Source organism: Cavia porcellus, unplaced genomic scaffold (assembly GCF_034190915.1).
Source record: "Cavia porcellus strain 051 isolate PalLab524CR breed Dunkin Hartley unplaced genomic scaffold, mCavPor4.1 scaffold_14, whole genome shotgun sequence".
Taxonomy (NCBI): Eukaryota; Metazoa; Chordata; class Mammalia; order Rodentia; family Caviidae; genus Cavia; species Cavia porcellus.
Genome location: NW_026947497.1, coordinates 45,163,978 through 45,183,181, shown reverse-complemented (window position 1 = coordinate 45,183,181; position 19,204 = coordinate 45,163,978). Strand labels below are relative to the sequence as shown.

Below are 19,204 nucleotides of genomic sequence, written 5' to 3'. Positions count from 1 at the left end.
TTGGATCATTTGGGCATGAGGGTCCACAGACAATACGTGCTGCTCAGTGTAGAAAAATGGGTCACCACTTCCAGAGTGACTGCCATACAGCCCGGAGAGCTGTGGGCGGAGCAGAGCGCTGGTGTAGGCCGTGGCTCAGGGAAGGGCAAGGATAGACTGGGAGAGGGTCTGACACTGTCCATGCGCTGTGTCAGGGCAGCAAACCACACATGACCCAGCCCTCCCTGGGTAGAATGAGAGGACTTAGTGGCTGGTGCACAGGGCTCCCTGCCACCTGGTTTCTAAGAACCAGAGGCTGCAGAGAGCCCAGGTCCACTGTGGCTAGAGGCCCTGGGAGGCCTCAGATCTTCTAGATTTGAAACAATGGGTGTTCCTTTCAGTTCCTGCTCCATGAGAAAGATTTTATGACCTCAGTATTTTTCATCTGTAAAATGGGCATTAAGATATTTGACCCAGTTAGAGTTGCAGGATTTTAGTGAGGATTAAAACAATTATCAAGGGCATAAATTAACCACAAACTTCCAACCCCCCTCCAAACTAAGGTCAATTTAGGGAAGATGAGTAGGGTTTAGTCTTTGTCCTGAGCCAGCCAGTGGTGCTGTGGGTTTGGGGAAGGTTCAAACTGCATGGGAATAGAGAGTCTCAGCATCAGGAAAGAGATTTTTTCCTAGATTGGAAAGTGAGACAGCCTTCAGGTTAGAGGAAAAAATAACTGTGAAGAATGATTTTTCAAGGCTTGAGAAGTGAATGTTTTCAAGGCCCAAGTCCTCTCAGGAGGGCAATAAATATGGGAAATAAGCTCCTCTTGAAGGTAATTGAAGCAGAGTGTGATGAGTCCAAAATACACCAATGCCCTCTTAGAAGGAAGAGAGTAGAGAAAGAAAGGAAGAAAGGAAGCAAAGACCAGGGTTTAAAAGGCCAACAACTGTGACCTCAGACACTGGCTGAGCACCGAGAGCCATGTCCCTATCCCCTTCTGGCCTGGCACCTGTATGGGCACAGGTGCTGGCCCTGGGAAAGCACTCAGTCTTCTCTGATCACCCTTTGGTAGCGAGCCAGTGTCACTCCTGTTACTCCCCAGCTTACCCCTCTCTCCCTGACCCCAGAGCCACAGAGGGGAAGAGGGATGGGTGTCACAGTGACAGGGAAACCACTTCCAACAGCTGGGCTGAAGGCAACAACCACAGTGAAATTTATGTGGTCCATGAAAGCACAGAACTGGAAAGCAAACCTGGATAAATCATCTCTCTTCATGAAGCAAATTCTCCCCCAACTGCCACCCCGATTGTTGCCTCTGAGGAGCAGGCTTTTCACCTGGGAGTACCTGCCTTGCCCCCTCCTCACCACCCCAGGAGATGGAGTGTCTGGCTGCCTTGGAGAATTATGCAAATGTGCACGGTATTTATACATCTTGGCGATAATAACAAGATGATAACAAGTATCAGGCGGCGTCTCCAGGCATGAGTTACAAGGCCTCTAAAAGCAATGAGTCTTTTATGGGGTTGTAGATAATGGTGATTTTCTGTAAATCCTGCAGCAGTCACACAATAGGCCAAGAGCAATTAACATTAATTAAATGATCCCCATAAAGAGGTCGCTCTGCTGACACATTGATAACCTCTAAATGCACTTAGCTTGCTCACATTCTCGAGGGTGTTCCTTGCAGCGCACCAGGGGCACAGGGCGGGCCCCCTGCACATACAGGTGTGCGGCCTCAGTGACTCAAACACAATCTCCAGCCCCTTTCTCCAAGCTACCTGCAGACCTGGTGAAAGCAAGATTCCCGTTCAGTACATCAAGGGCGGGGCCTGAGAGCCTGCATTTCTCACAAGCATCCCAGATGGTGCCAGATTGCTCATCCCAGAGCACATTTGGGGAAAATGATGCTGCACAAAAGCCCCAGAAACACCCGCTAGGTTGGGAGGCCTGGGAAAGCAACTCAGAACATCCTGGGCATCCCACGGCGCTGGCCTTTTTAGACTGCTTTTCTAATCCCCAGGAGAGCACCCAGTAGTGGGAAATGAGTACCCGTGAATCACACAGATGCTGTATTTGACCTTAAAATCATCCCAGATTCCGGAAGAAAGAGATGGAAATCAGCTTCTGAGGAATATGGGTTGGAGAAGCCCTCCACGCCTCAGGTCCTCTGCATTTTGCTCCTGCCCTTTTGAGGATTCACCTGGAAAAAGCCATGCCCCACCCTTATGAGAATTTGGAGTTGGGGCTTCTTTCAGGATAGAAGAACTGGGGACTAGAAGGTGAGTCTCATGAGTGGAGCCAGGACTCTTGTCCCTTGATGAAGTCTCACCTTTCTGTCTTTCTATGGTGGGGCACAAAGGCGGAGCCAGTTTTAGAGGCTGGCACATGGCTAATTACTAGGGCTGGGGGTCAGGAGGGGAGCACCTATCTAGGGCAGGAACTCAAGTGTGTGTGGCCAGAAGAGACAGGAAGAACGCGAGTCATGGGAATGCATGAGGCTCAACCTCTGAAAAATAGCCCCCCAAAGATCCAGGAGGACCTTACTGACCAAGAAGCTGGGAGGGCCACGAGGAGGCAACCTAAGCATGACAAGCAGCAGGAAAGAGCGTTCCATCAGGGCTGAGACAGAGAACCCAGCAAAAGTAGTCCGGAAGGAAGTTAGGAAGCTATCGGGCTGCAGCTCGGGCTGCAGATGTGAGGTTTGTAGCAGCCCTATAAAATTGTAGACGAATCAGTCATAAAATTATATTATGATATTATAACGACAGCGTGGGTGCAGAAAGCGTCCGTAACAATGTGCTGCCTATGGAAGGTTTCCATTTTAATTCAGTTATGATAGGATGGAAATTAGAAGCATGCCTACTCCACGGGAAAGGGCTTAAAAGTACCATTGTAGCAATATCCTGATCCAAAAATGAATTCAAATATGAAACCACTGGGGAAGGAACAGAGGACCATTCCCTTTGGTGATGAGATCCTAAGAAAGGAGGTCACCAGAAAAGAGGGGGAGAGGCCCAAGAGAATTTACACGCAGAATTCTTGGGATTCCTCAGAGACTGGGCAGGAAATTTGCCCTTGAGTCTGTGGCTTTTCCTTTTTCTTCCCTCTGACACCCTCCCTCTGCAGCATTTTCAGTGCAACTCAAGCCAAGTTGGCTATTTATAGAGCAAGAGCAATTTTACCACAGGGTGTGGGGTTTAATTTAAAGAGGCGTCAAAGAGCGAGGGGCAGATGGCTGAGCTGGCAGCGCCTCTTGTTGACCTTGGTGGGGACATCCATGCCCACAGACCCAGCCTGAGTTACAGATCCAGAAACGTGCTCTGATGAATGGACCCTGGGTGGCCTGAGCTTTGGGGAAGAAAGGATAAATTGATAAGCCAGGTGTCAGCTTATTAATTTCTAGTGAGACTAAGGGTGATACCAGTCATCAGTCCAGGTGATCGTTTCTGAAAAGTTATTCAACTCAAGGGACCTGATTATATCACAAGATCACTCAGACGCTGAGGATTGTGAAGGAAAGAATGGATGGAGGGAAAGGAGGCAGGAAGGGAGGAAGGAAGGCAGGGAAGGAGGACGGTAACCTTAAACACTCCTTCATACTGAAAGAATAACCAATTCTTGCTTATCCTGCTCTTTCCATAAATATAATACAGACCACTTTCCTGTGAATACATCTTTAATTTAACTGGCTATATGATTGATTTCTTAGGGCTGCCATAACAAAGTTTCAAAAATTGAAGAGTTTAAACACAGAAATTTATTGTCTTAGCCTTCCAGAGACTGGAAGTCGAAAATAAGGTATCAGCTAACTGAAAGGTTTCTGCCTGGTATAAATTACTGAATATTATGGAGGTGGGGGAAGCCAAAACAGAAGACAACAGTTTCTTTCCCTGATGACCACTTCCTCCTCCTCCTCCTCCCCTCAGCCCTGATTACAACTTCCTCTTTCCTTTCCTGCACGCCAAGCAAACTCCAGTCAGTTCCTCACATGTCACCAACGCCAACCCCAAACTCCACCTCTGGCCAGAGGTTGTATAACTTTCTGCCTCCTTTGTATCTGGCCAGAGGAGGCATCTAGACCCACAAGTTATGCACTCCTCCTCAAGAAAGGCCTCTTTTTCTTTATTTTTGCCTCTATATCATGCTGGAAAACCTAACACTAGCAAGACCACATTCCCTCTGAAACCTGTACCAGGGATCGAACTCACAACCTTGTACTTGCCAAGCAGGCACTTATGCTGTGAGCTAAACCCCCGGCCCACATGTCTGTTTCTTCTCCTCTTGTAAGGACATCTGTCACAATGGATCAGAAGTCCCCTTCCAACATTACAATGTTAACCAATTACATCTACACCACCCCTGTTTGCAAACAAAGTCACATTTCAAGGTACTAGGGGTTAGGACTTCAACTCTAGGCAAGACAATTCAGCCCATAATAATTATGCGGCCAGATGGTTCAATTAAGCATAAAGCATCAACTGGCCACCATTTGAAGTGTTCTGAGAACTAGAGGTAAGGGCAGCCCTTGCCCTCAGGGGGCCCACAGGCTCTACATCTGTATGTGTATCAGTCAGCTTTCCTGTTGCTGGATAAAATACCTAATACCTGCAACTTAAAGGAGGAGGGGGATTCGTTTGGTTCATGGTTTCAGAGACTTCAGTCCATGGTATGCTACTTCCAAAACAGAATCATGGCAGAAGTGCACAATAGAGCAAAGCTGCTTAGTTGAGGATGCCTGAAAAGTACAGAGGCCCATGGAAAAGACGAAAGGACTTAGAACCAGACATAGTCCTCAAGGTTAGGCCCCCAAACAGCCAGACATACTCAGAAGTGTGCCTTACTCTTGTCTCATAAGCAGGTCATGTTGATAATCAGGTTACAAAATACACATGCGCGTGTAACTGTGTGTGTATATCTTTATGGTATTTCTCAGTATTCCTGAAGTACTGGTTCTAGGACCAGCTGTGGGTATCAAAATCCACGACTGACTAAAGTCAGTCTTCAGTGTCTGCAGATGTGAAACCACCAGATGGAGAGGATCAACTGTTTAAATTATTTATGTAATTCTCTTGGCTTTTTCTCTCTGGCTACAGGAAAAGTTAAAAATGTATTGATATTCAGGCTCTATCCCACACCAATGGAAACAAAACCCCTGGATGGGACTCAGCAGAACCAGTATATTCTAATAGTTAGTTCCCTGGTTGTGATGGTTACTTTTATGTATGAACTTGACCAGGCCAACGCGTGCCTAGATATTTGTCCAGACATTATTCCAGTTGAATTTTTTTGATGAGTTTAAGATTTAAATCAGTAGATTAGTATAAAGCAGATTACCCTCCCCTGGTGGGCAGGCCTCATCCAATCAGCTAAGGCCTGAAAAGAACAAAAAGCCTGATCATCCCCAAATTCTTCCTGCTTGGTGCCTGTCGGTTTTTTCCTGCCTTTGGATTTGAATGAAACTCTAGCTCTTCCTGGGTATGGAGTCTGCTGACCTTTAGCCCAGAACTGAGACTCAAGCTTTCCTAATCCATATCCTGACAGCCTCCACAATCACCAAAATTAAATCCTTCTATAATAAATCCTTTTACACACGTGTGAATGTGGCAGATGATATCAACTGCTTATCAATATCCTGTTGGTTCTGGTTCTCTAGAGAATACCTGGTGACTCCAATATGCAGCCGACATTAAGAGCCACTGACAAATGTCACGTAGAGAATGACTGGTCCTCTCTGGGGAGGGGCTTCAGAAAAGCCGTTCTATTTGGGACAGACCCAAAACAGGAGCAGCATGGGGACAGAGGACAGAGTCTTCACAAGGGGGACAAAGAAGAGAGTGGGAAGAAAAGAGGAGTCACTGAGGGAAGCAAAGATGGACGGGCTGAGCTCGATTCTGCCCTCCCACAACCGTGGTGGTTCTCCTGGGAGGATGCTTGGCCATTTGTGCCTTTTGGAAGACAAGCCTGAAGACCACAAAATAAGAAGAAGAAAGGCAGTACTGAAAGTGAGGGAAGCACCCAGGACATAGGTAAGACTGCTATGTTGGTGTTCTCCCGGATTCACGTGGAGAAGCCCCAGAGTTGCAGCATTAGAAAGTGGGGCTTTCACTAGGTGTGATGACACATTCCTGTTAATCCCACCACTTCAGGAGGCTGAGGCAGGAGATTGTAAATTCAAGCTCAGCCTGGCCAGTTTAGCAATTTAGGGAGTCCTAGTCTCAAAGTTTAAAAATATGTAAATAAAAAGGGTTAGAGATAGAATTCAGTGTGAAGAGCCTTAGGCCCTTGGTTCAAACTTCATACAAGGAAGGAAGGAAAGAGAAGGAAGGAGGAAAAAAAGAGGAGAGGAAAGGTGAGGGAAAGGTAGGGGAGAAGAGGAAAGAAAAGAGAAAAAAGAAGAGAAAGGGGGGCCTTTGGAAGATAATTGAGTTTAGATGAAATCAAGAGGATAGAGTGCTTATGATGGAGTTAGTGCCCTTTAAAAGGAAAGGATTCCAGAACTTTCTGTCTCTTTCACCTGAGGACTTGGCAAGAAAGCAGCTGTCTACAAGGGAGAGGCCTTCCCCACGAACCAAACAAGAGATGCTGTAATCCTGGACCAGCAGAAAAGTGACAGGTTTGGAGCTAGATTCGACAGAATTTGGGTGACTACACTCGGGAAGTGTGGAGGAGGTGTCAAATATAACTTCAAAGTTCCTATCCTGGGTAAGTGAGAGGATGGTGGTGTTCAGTTGGGAACACAGGAGGAGAAACAGATTTTGTGGAGGATGTAGTGAATTTTTGAACACTTACATTTGAGGTACCACAGGGCATTTGCTTGGCGGTATCCAGCAAGCTAACAAAAATAAACTTCTGTTCCTCAGTAAAGGGCTTGTGCTCCTTATAGGAAAAGACTTAGGAATAACCAGAATGTAAGTGATAACAGAATTCATGAAAGTGGGTAGGCTGGGCTAGGAAGAATATGTAGAGGGCTTAAAATAGGAGCCTGAGATATACAATTGTCAAAAGGATGCATGAGGTAAGGAAAGTTGTCAAAGAAGCTAAGAATGAGCAGCAAATGAAATTAAAAGAATAACAGGTAAGAATAGCTTGGTGGAAGCCTCTAAGGCTGAGTCCAGACTGTAGGTAGGAAACACATGCTCAGAACAGGACCAATTAGTTATGAAGAATTATTATGCGATGATTAGGAGGATAACTATAAAGAGAGAGTGCTAAACTTTATCCTAAAATTGAAAGAGAGCCAGGGATATAGCTCAGCAGCACAGCACCTGCCTCACAAGTGTGAGGTCATGAGTTCAATTCCCAGTACCAAAAAAATTGAAGGAGAATATACAAAAGAGAAAAACTTTGAAGGAAGAAAATTCAGAACTCATTGCAAAATGTGTAAACAGGAAAATATGTTCTTGGAGGTAAAGGTGAAGGGATTTAATATGTTCTGATGGAAATGACTGGTGTTGTCAAGCATCAAAAGATTGTCCAGTAAGCAGAGGAGAGTAATTAGGGTGGAGGGGAGAAGACAGGGATGCAATGTCCTGGTTACCTCCAGGATAGGCATCTTCTTTCTTGTTGCTGGAACAAAATATCCAACACCCATGATTTAAAGGAGAGTTTATTTTGGCTCACAGTTTGTGGAGGTTTCAGTCCATGGTCACCCAACTCCAAGGTGGGGTGGCATGGCAGAGGGGAAACAGCTCCTGGCATTGCAGGTGGAAAGCAGAGAGAGGGGTTGTCATGGCTTATATCTGGATGTCCCCCCAAAGCCTCCTGGAGTCACAGGTAGAGAGTTTCAAAGGTGGCCATGATGGACCTGTGAATTCGGACTAAGGATGTGATACTGGGGTTATGGGTGTGGATAAGGGAAGCCCCCAGCCTGGATGTGGGTGGCCCCAATCAACAAGGCTCCAGCCTGTATGGACTATAAAGGGAGAGAGGGCAGGCGGGCTGCTGCTGTCTTCTGCCTGCCATGCCACAAACTGTTTCTCCTCTGCGATGCCACCCTGCCTGGGAGCCAGCTGACTGTGGACTGAAACCTCCACACATTGTGAGCTGAAGTAAATCTTCTACCCTTTAATTCGTGGGTGTCAGATGTTTTGCCTCAGCAATAAGAAAGTAACTAAAACAGGGATCAAGGGAGGAGCAAAGGAGACAGACCCCCAAGCCACAACACCAGTGATTCGCCTCTGCCCTGATGAGTACCATCCAGCTGGGATATAATTGCCTCCGCAAAAGTCCTGTTAGCCAGGGGACATCTAGATATGCACCATATGAACCATAGGAATAGAAGATGAATAATTGGAAACATCACATTTTCTTTTAAAACGACTATGAGTGAGTCATGGAGCAGAAATAAAGATTAGCACAAAATCTAAAAATTAAGAGGAGACCTCAAGAATAAATGTTTCGGGTACACCTAGGGCTGGAGCCCAGCTGCGTGCGTTCTTCTCCTCTGCCACTAGGGGCACTGTGACAGGGAAGTCCAAGCAAGTGGGCTCTGCGTGCTCCTAAAGACAGCAAATCCATCTACCTGAAAAAAGTGCTCAAGAAATCTCAGCTGAACAATCTTCTCCGCGAGCCTAAATTCCAAACAAGGGAGCTGACATAATCATGATCATCCGTGAATTTTTTTTATAAAAGGAAAACTGGGGCGGCCATTTGGTGTTTGGCAAGACTCATGAATCTTTTTGCTTCTCAAGGTTTCTTTATTTTTTAAGCGGGAGGTTATTCAGCCTTACAAAACATCCAGATCTACTGTAAGACTATAAAGAAAAAGGAAAGATCCTTACTGTGGCCGCTGAGAATTCAAATAAGCAGCACTGGTCCTTCATCAAGTCAAGCCAGTGATTTTCTGGTGGAGACACTTTTTCTAAAAATCAATTATATCCTCATTCTCAGAGGCCTGTTTATTGAAAACTGGCTCTGGCCATTTAAAAATCTTCTTCTTTGCAAATAAATACAGTTCCTTGACTTGTTACTTTTTAAAGGAAAATTCCAGAACATTCACACAACCTCTATGGATAGTAATCATCAGAGTCTCGGTTTCCTGGCTGGATTGGACTAGGTTTTTATTTTTTATTTTATTTAAAATATCTTATCACAGTAAAAGGCAGCTATGCTATCTCTCAGGGCCTCAAAGGATTCAAAGACTGCTGGAATGCATGTTCTTCCTCGCCTATTTTGACAGCCCACCGATGGCCCCCAGTGACAAACCTCTGCTAGCACATGGCCTCATTGGTGGTTATGCCCCATCCTCACCTGTCTGGGCTAGGATTGCCACTTTCTTCACCAAGAGAATGCAGTAGAAATGCAACTTCTGCTTCCTCACTCTCTAGAGCCCTGGGGAGCCAAGGAAGACGCCCAGCTTCTGTCCAGGAGAGGTGATTAGGACAGAGCAGGGCCCTGCACTCTCAGGGGTTGGGGGAGGCCCGGCCATGGCAGCAATGCAGCTGAACACAGCCCACCGCTGTCCGGCAAGCTAAATGTACTACGATGAGTGACCCTTGGCAAGGCCAGCCCAAGAACCACTCAGCCGAGCTCAGCAGTTAGCGGAATCATAAGCAAATGAAACAACTGGTGCTTTAGGTCTCTGAAGTTTAGGATGTGCTGTTACACAGGAACAGCTGGCCAATAAAAGAAATACAATTGAGAGTCTGTAAAACAGAGGTTAGCAAGTGTCACAGTTTACTAAGGGTATGGCCCTTTTTGTCTCATTTACAATTTGTCTCATTTACAATTGTGTTAATCATGTCTTTGATTCTGTATTTTTGATGCTCTGATATCTTGGGGTCCTGGGGTGACTAGAAGGACTGTCCCTCCCAGGGTTAGAGTGTGCCTTTCAATACACAGCCTACACCCCAACCACCTTCTTTAATAGACTCTGGTTGTAAAAGAAGTAAATCTTAACCATTTGGCATGTAAAGAAGAAATTTAAAAACATGCATGCAAACCCTCAGAGATAACTACTATTAATGTGTTGGTAGATGGCCTTTTAATCATATATATATATATATATATATATAATCATACCATATATATCATAATATATATCATATATAATCATGTATATTGCACTTTACAAAACAGATTAAGCTATCCTTTATAACCCACTTTTTAACTCAACAATGTGCTCTGAGTATTTTACCATTTATTAATCCTACTTTTTTGTCATATGAACTATTTCTAATATTTTGAAATGAAAAGGGCTAAAATGAGCATCTTCACAAGTCCTTATATATAATTCTTTGTGAGCATCACTGATTAATACTTCAGGATAAATTCCCACATATAGGCTTGCTAAATCAAAGGATATGTGTTGGAGACCACAGAGGCTGAGTACACAAGCAGGGCTGTGGTGTGGCCCGGGCATGATTGAACTGAGAATGATGAGATACCTCAGGGGGTAAGACAGGCCACAGCTGAGGCCACCTGGAGACTTTCTGGATAGTTTTCCTTAATTAGCATCATCTGTTGCTCTTCTGGGTCCTTGAGCCCCTCCCAAGATTCTGTTCAGGTTTCCTGCATTTTCCACTCAACTCCTTGCTTGTTCTGATTAAATATGGGCTGCCCAGAGTCAGTCAGCTGGTCAGCTAGCAGGGTTATGAGCTCTGCTGAGCATTTCAGTCCTCCTGCAGCCCTAAAGACCATGCCAAGTGTCTCATTCCTTTGAGCCTTCACTGTGCACCCATTTGGGGGATTGGGGTTCTAGGCACAGACCCCAAACAGATATGCACATTTTAAAGACTTTAATACTTGTGTGTCACATTTCCCCCCAAATATGTTATACCTATTGTCACTCAACCCCAGAGTCTTTTGCTTTTTAGTTGATATAAAATAACTTACCCATTAGGGATTGCGGGGTGTGTGTGTACCAGCAGGCATGTATGTGCACATGTGATTAGAACACACAGGATCTTTTCCATGTTAACTACAATCAGATTTTAGTCTCTGATTAGTGTTTATGGTTGATAGAGAAAGAGATTCCCAGACTCAGAATCCTTATTCCAATACAGCAAGTTCCCTTTTTTTGAGACAGGGTCCCGTTATGCAGTTCAGCCTGCCTTTTGGCTCACTTTGTAGCCCAGGCTGATCTCAAACTTGCAACTATCCTCCTGCCTCAGGCTCCCAAGCTAGGATTATAGGAGTGCACCACCATGCCTGGACCAAATTTATTTCTTAAAAGAACTTGCCCACTGAATACTGGAATAACTCTTGCTTTTCAGCTGGGCAGAACTATGACACCTGACTACATGTTTGCCTAAAGGACAGGTTTATCTGCATTCTGCAAAGTTGATTTAGACTGTGAGGAACCCATGGACAATAAGGCCAAAGAGAAGGCCAGCAAGTGGTGACCTTTGTTAAAGAAAGAGCCTGGAGGAGGTGGCATTTTGTGAGATCCTAAAGAACTAGACAGCTACATAGCCCTGACTGCAAATAGAGGTCTGTATCACTCCCCTGAGCCTTATAGACAAAGGAATGTGCTGCTTACCCAAGGTGATCTGAAGTGTCCCCCAAAGAGAGTGTTACTCTCCCACACCCATCTTTTGTTATATGCCCTAAAATCTAAGCAGTAACACCTTAGGTTTCCAGCTGAAAGGTCCCTGTTGCAAGCAGATGAGTGAGAAGAGTAACACCTTAAACCATTAGCAACATTAACAACTCAGCCCAAGGAGCTGAAGCTGCCTAGACAGGCCATACAGGAAGGAGGCTGGTGCCTGACCGGACAGTATTCAGGGAACAATATCTGGGTCAAGTGGTAAAAAATGTCCTGGATGAGCTGGACACAGGACAGATCTGGTGACAGAAAGGGCAACATCATTTTTTGAGGACTCTGAGGTAACAGGGTTTAAGGAAAGTGGCCAATGGGGACAATGCAATTAATTGGAATGATTGCACTAAAACTTTTGAGTCCCCTATCTGCAGTTTCCTAGCCATGCTGGTCGGTGACTTCCCTTCTCTGCCAAAGACTCAGCTCCCTGCCAAAAGATCACAACAGATGGCCACACCTCAGCCCTCTCCCTCCCCCAGCGGGGAAAGGTGAGCATCTGGGGCAGACCAAGCACCTGCTGGGTCCCAGCTGTTAAATCAGTGATGACCCTGGGGAGATTTCTGCACACTGAGTCAGCCACTCAGGTTAAGGGCCTGGGAACTGGCATGTTGTTAACAGTATTATTGTGGCTTTCTCTTCCATGCCTGTCACTGGATTGTGGTAATATTTTCTAGTGTGGGTTTTAATCAGAGTTGAAGTCTCTGAGTTATTGACAGCTTGTGAGATCAATAATGGCTCAAAGATGGACTTCACACTGTCACAAAATCATAACACAAGCAGAAAGCTAGGGGATCTCACGAGCCTCCTCTTGCCAATTAAAAACGAGGCGACTCTCTAAACACCAGGCTCCTTTATCCAGGCTTCACACAAACTGGGAGGGAGACCAAGGACTCTTCCTTTTCTCCTCCTCCTTCCCGCAAGGTTCAAAGCAAGAAGCAATGATCCTGGCAAAGGCAGCACAAGCAGCAGATACTGCAATCTAGCTAATGGTCTCTACAGGAAGCTAGAAATCATTCCTTTGACACACAGTGGTACTTACACCTCACCAGGCCTTGTTCAGTCCTCCTGACCTTGCCAGGAGCTTCTCACCCATGTTGAATAAGCACCAGAGACCTGGAGAAAGGATCACGTGAGCCCCACTCTCTGAATGTCACAGGGCAGAGCCACTGATCCCTCTAGGCTCAGCTTCCACATGCAGTGGAACATTCCCTCCCTACCAAGAGGGAGCCCAGCTCTGAGGCACCCAGGATGATGCCTGATCTTAGGCAGAGACCATCACCGGGGAGAAGCTGGGGGAGCCCACACTTCCAATGCATCACAGCCTCCATGTGTTTCTCCATTTTGCCTGTAGGATCCTACTTCATCCATGGCAGCACATCCCCTGTTTACTAGAAAAACCTGAGCATCACCACCAAAAAAGACTGGTGATGCTGCAGGAATAAGATCTCGGCAGCCAAAGTGAGGGTTTCTCACTTGTGTTTTTATCCAACACAGGCTTCCAAGGGGCTCCTCCTCAGAGCCATCGAGGACCCACAACTCAGCATCCTCAAGGAGAAAGGAAGGCCATAGAATCTTTTTCCAGCAATTAAATGCGCTGACTGAAATCCTAAATATTACTTCTGCTCTCAAGTCATTGGCCAGAACTAGTCACGTGGCCTCATCGAACCAAAAGGGGCCAGGAAATACAGTCTTCTTTTGTTCTACACAAAGTACAGAGCCATAAATAGTCCAGTGAATTGCATAAATGACTAACAACTAACACATAATTGCTTATTTGACACCAAGAAAAAAACAAAGATTTCTAGAGTAAAGGATTACCCCTCCCAGTGGTATTTGTGAGTACTATACAATGAAGCTTCTTGTGTTCAATTCCCTAACTACACAGGAAAGACCAGATAATGGGGAAAACGTGGAAACACTCCTCAATTCATGCCCTCTGTTTGGTTGTTTCACTCACTGTTCTCTTAGCATATCCAATGTTATATAAATCTGCGCCGAAGAGAAGAAGGTGGGGTGAGAATGTGTAACAAGAGTTTGCTGAGCAATTTCAGTTTGGTGGAGGGAGGTGATGTGATGCACAGGAAAAAGAACTGGAAAGCAAGTCAGAAACCTGTCAGGGGCAATGAGCTAATGACATTAAACAAAAGACGCTCACCGCTAGCTGCTAGCTTTCTGGAAATTCATGAACAGAAGAGTCAGCATGAAGATCGCAGTATTGCATCAGCCTGAACATGCTGTAGTTAATGCAGAGTTCAAAGGAAAGAAACATCTGAATTTACGGGGGAAAGAGGCATAAATGATGCACAGAGGCAGCGGTGGGAAAAGAACAGAGACATTTGTTGTTTTGGGACTCAGGAGAACTGCTGAGCTTGAGCGGGAAGGCTCGCCGTGGTAACAAGTTGAGTTTCAAGAAAACGGAAGAGGAGACGAATCATGTTCTCGTGCCCTTGCACACGCTATAAAAGTGCTAATAAAGCCTAGCAGAGGAATAAGCTCCTAATGTCACCAGTGATGTAGTGTTGAGGGTCCTTCGTTAGAGCCGAAAGCAGGAGGGAGGAATCTCAAAGATTTGTGTGTACCTCGGTTTGGCAATTTCAGGGAAGTGGAGACTTAGGGTCACCCCACATCCAATCTCTCAGCCGGTTCTGCTGTTTCTACCTTGAACATGCAACCAAAAATAGAATCTATCTTACCACTTTCAGTTAAGCCCCTCTAATCTCTTACCTGGATTTTTACAGTAGCCTTCTAACTCATCTGTTTAAATCCTGGCCTCCAGACATCATTTTCTTTGAGGTCACCTTAATGATCTCTTAGAATACAATCATTTCTCTTCCTGAAATTCTTCAGTGACTTTGCGTTCTCCTCAGAGGATTCCAAGGCCTTCCCCTCATCTGGAAAACGCTGCAGCAGTGGGGGCAAACCTGTGGCATGTGTGCTGCAGTGGGCTGTTTGTATCATTGAAAGCTCTAGAAGGTTTGCCCTAGCCGCTCTACAGGATCCAGTCCTCTGAATCTGGGGCTTTGTGATGGTTAAGATAATTGTGCCAGTTTGATTGACTAGAAGCTGCCCAAGGGGAGGTCATGGAGGTGTGACCTTGGGCACCATATATGGTCCCTGGTTCCTTTTTCCTTGGCACCATTCCCTGGCTGTACTTCCTGGCTGCCATGAACTAAGTGTCTTTGCTCTGTCCTGCCCTTCCACCATGATGTATGTATTTTGGTACCAGCCAACCATGAACTGAACTCTCTGACATCATGAACCAAATAAAACCTCTCCTTTAAGTTGTGGGTACCAAGTATTGCATCACAAAAATGGGAAAACTGACTAATAGAGGACCTTATCCCCTGTCATTCCTATGCAATTGGAAGTAACAATTGACATTGCACTGTTACTTCCTCTGCCTCAGGGCCTTTGCACAGGCTGCCCTTTGTGTTTGGGAGTCTCTTCTCTCCAGAGATTTGCTCCCATACCTCCCCTGTGGCTCTGCTCAAATGTTATCTTATCAGTTAGTCTAAAGATATAAATTGTGTTTAAAAGGGCATCCCCCATCCCCAGTCTTGCGAGTCCTATTCCTACCCTTAAAGCATCATTTTGTAACCAGTTTTGCCTAAAATGGGTTGCTGCATGCCACATACTTCGTATCCCAATATAAAGAAGCTCCATGAGGGCAGACAAATTTGTGTTTTGTTTATTCACTATGGTAATCCAGCCCCCGAGTACAAGACCTGCCAAGAGTATGAGGCCAATTAATTTATGTTGATTTAATAGGCTGAAATTTACCCCAAGCTTATGACCTCGTGGGTGTAGCATCAAAGAAATCTTCAAGGGACAAGGGATTTCTTTTTCTTGAAAAGCTTTGTGTGAATTCAAAGCCTCCTGCTACCGCCTCTCAGCTGCCATGGATACAGGTTTCTTAAAGGGGTCAAGGATGCCACAGATGCTTTACATTAGCTTTTATGTGCTCCATAAAATTAACAACAAGCAAACCTGGAATAATGGAGCTGTAACTCTGCCTTGCAATTCTGATCCGTTACAGACTGTAAGAGCTTGGCTCTGGAGGCTGGAAGCTGTTTCCAGAGCCCGCAATGGAATTATAGCTCTGTAATTCATTTACTCTTATTCGTTTTATATATGTTTACAGATGGAGTAAAAAAAAAAATCACACAGCCAGCAAAACCAAAGAAGAAAAGATACCTAGTAGTTTTCATTTTTAAATTATAATCATTATGTAAGATACAACATTTTACCACACTATAGCTCTTCTAAGCTAAATAAGAAATAACAGCCAAGTAAACATAATAAGATAGCTTCTTTAAAGAATGAATATTACCTTGCTCTGTCTTCAAGGATGTTATTTTCAATAGCAGTATCAATTCACAAAGAGAAGTCAAGAGAATAGTTATGGATTTTTAGCCAGTGGGACTGATGTATGTAAATAAGAGCAGAGAAAGTATTGGGTAATAACCTTGAAAGGCCTCCCACAGCAGGTTTCAACTACACAAACAATGATAATCTGTGAGCTTTCATCATCTATGTCCACCCAAGTTTCTAATGAAATAAACTTCATGGAAAATAAACAAGAATACACATAGGCTCAAAGAGACCTGGCTAATGCCAGATCTGTCTTTTGTGTTTATTTAAAACCAAAAAAAATTTTTTTTCCAAGATGGGATCTTGCTGTGTTACACGGGCTGGCCCCTAGCTCCTAGGCTCAGGGAGCCTCCTGCCTCAGCCTTCTCTACAGGCAGGCTCCAGAATGCCCAGCTCTGTCTGAAATTACCAAGTGCTCAGGCTGGGCATGTGACCTGTACCTGCAGTCACAGCTACTTGAAAGGGCAAGGTAAAAGAATGGCTTTAGCCCAGGAGTTTGACATCAGCCTGGGCAGCGTAATGAGACTCTGTCTCTCATCCATCAGTAAAATAATTCCAAATATTCAAAAGTGGTTTCTTAGAAAAAACCATTGAGAGGAAATGACACTTCCACTGCACCAGCTAAAACCTGGGTAATGATAAGATACATCCTTTCCTCAACCAAAAGGCGATCGTTTGTTTTTTTCTTTTCTTTTCTTTTCTTTTTTTTTTTTTTTTTTTTGAGAAGGAACATTAAGGACCTGCAGCTTCTCTTTGTGTGATTTCAATCCGTGAGACCCTCGGCATCCTCTTCTACAGCCTATTTCATGAGCAAACTGCTGAGCAGCCCCCGGAGGGTGTGTATAGGATTTTACAAATGTTTTTCCTGTTCCAATCAGATATGACCTTTCAAATGAATAATACAGTACATAAGAAAACTCCCCACAAGATTTCTAGAAAAATTTGGCAAATTCAATTCACAAACACTTTTAGGTGCCTATTATGTGTGGATCATAATTCTAGGTACCAAGACTACAACTGTAAACAAAACGGACCAAACACCCTTGCCTTCATGAAGCTTCTGGGTTAGGCGTGGGGTGCAGACAATAAGCAAAGTCACAAATGCTTCAGGTGGTAACTGCTGTGCACTGCGGAGGAAAATCAAGTGAGGCTGTGCCAGGGAAGGTGAGTGAGGTGCAGCTCCCTAAGGAATTAGGGCTGCCCCCATTGGGAAGAACACACATAAGCAAAGACTTGAAGGAAGCCAATACTAGAAGAACTTTCCCAGCAGCGGGGACTTCAAACGCAAAGAACCTGTAGTGAAGGCATGCCTGGCATGGGAGGAGAGCACGAGGGGGCAAGGAGGGACCAGTGGAGGAGGTCCATTGTACAGCAACTCTGGCTTTCCCCCAGTAAGAACCATGGGATGGTGTAGTAATGTGTTATGATCAAGGTTTCCAGAGCATCCCTCTGGCTGTTTTGATGAGAGTTGGTACGGTGGGCTGAGAGGCAAAAGTAGAGAAAGGGAGACCCGTTAGGAGGCTACCATATTGATGCAGGCAGAAGAGGGTTGCTAGATGGTAATCAGTCATGGAGCTCACATAGCCTGGTTGAGTTCTGTGTACATTTTGAATACAAATAAAAGAGGAAAGGGACAACAAATTGAGACACTTCCAAAGATTCATGTGACCACTTTAGAGATGTATGATCCTGTCCCAGCTGGGTCCAGGGTCATGTTACCAGTTTTTCACGGGTACCTGGGAAACTCTTAAAGAATAGTTCACAGTGGGATCCTTGAGAGAGTTTCAGAGCCCATGTGAGAATTAAACAGCCTCCAGTCAAAGGAAGGTGCGATGTGCCTGCTCCTCTATACGCGCAATGTGGAGAGGGTAGCACCCTGACCCTCGTCTGGTTTTGCTTTCTCACCTGTAACACCATGCCGGGCACCGTGAGAATCAGAGCCACACAGTACTATTTCTGGGCTCTAGCGTTCCCAGGTGAGCTGGAGAGGTACATGAGGTCATCTCCTCCTCTTCCTCTGCTCTGCTTTCCTCCTCCTCTTCCGCCTCTGCCAAAAACACCAAGAACGGATACACGCTGACTCATGGTCCTGGTGATGTGAACTCCACAGGGATTGTGCTTGTTTTTTTCCTCCCTGCAGGCTCCTCCGTCTGCTGTCTAGAGCTTGTTTATGCAGTGTTCCCCTCAGGAGCCTCGCTGCCTCTGACTCCCTTGTATAATTTTTCTCTTGGCCCTATTTTAGGTAAAATCCCCAAACCAGACAGGTCCTAGCCCTACAGACCCCAGGATCAACCCAAGATTACTTGGGATCTTCAACTCAGATGCTGTGATCCATCGTCCAGATCGTTTGGACCTTTTAATGAGTGAGCTGTCCCAGTGCCTGAGACCTACAGAAGGTCATTATCATTTTGGTTCTTGACACCTTTGAAATTACAGCTGAGATTTCTATAATGGAGATCTTGTGTGCCAAGGAAACCTGAGTTTTCCTGTCTACTTAGTTTGCAAATCGTGCCTTTTTAAGCATATGCTGTGGCAGATGGTAGGTGATACCGTGGTGTGTTTAGTTAGATAGGATCCTTGCTAAGGCTCACGTCCCATCTGCACTCTCCAGAGGCCAGGACATTCTGGTACCTAAGAAATCTATCAAAACCAAGAAGGCTTTTAAAACAGTAAGAAATAGTAAGAATGGTTCTGGGCTGAGTGTCTGCTAATGAAAATGCAGAGCTTCTCCTCCCAGAGTGGAAAAAAACCAGCTCTACCCAGGATCAGCGATTTTTCCAGGAAGGCTGTCACTGTGATCTGTGATGCACTATCAAGATGAAATTGGAACCAAGTGTACTTTATTCAGGACATCTGTGAGATTAAAAAAAAAAAAAAAAAAAAAGGAAGGAAGAAAGAAAGAAAAAGAAAAGAAAAAATGTATATGCTCCTTTTCTATCTTTGTGACATTGTTCACAAAGATGTGATTTGGCTGTAAAACCATTTGCACTGTATCTCAAGGCTAAGGCTGACAATTCAAATAAAAGCCTCTCTTCTTCTCTGGTTTGTTATCTGAACCACAGCGAGCTGTCAGGGCCATGCTACGCTCTGGGGCACTTGGGCAGAAGGAGAGGCTCTCCACTGGCCGGGCTTCTGGACTTTATTTCTTGGGCTTCTGGGAGGTTTGCTTTTGCTTAATGACTTCAAAATTGGATGCTCTGTTAAAAGGCAAATGAAGATGTTTATTGTTAAACAGTTTTATTGTATGTGCTTTGTAGAAAATACAGAATGCAGATTGTTAAGAAGAACAGATTAGGATCCACCGTTTTAGATTCA

The 19,204-nt window shown here is 45.0% G+C and overlaps 1 long non-coding RNA gene across 2 annotated transcripts; it reads left to right on the top strand.

Annotated features, from left to right (window-relative positions):
• The first annotated feature begins 1,852 nt into the window (after window positions 1-1,852).
• On the top strand, window positions 1,853-18,934 carry LOC134478707 (uncharacterized). Of its 2 annotated transcripts, XR_010051490.1 has the most exons (4): window positions 1,853-2,258; window positions 5,633-6,005; window positions 6,499-6,681; window positions 13,013-18,934. It is a non-coding gene; the product is annotated as an uncharacterized LOC134478707 (long non-coding RNA). The 2 variants fall into 2 exon arrangements; XR_010051489.1 differs by lacking the exon at window positions 6,499-6,681.
• Window positions 18,935-19,204: the final 270 nt, after the last annotated feature.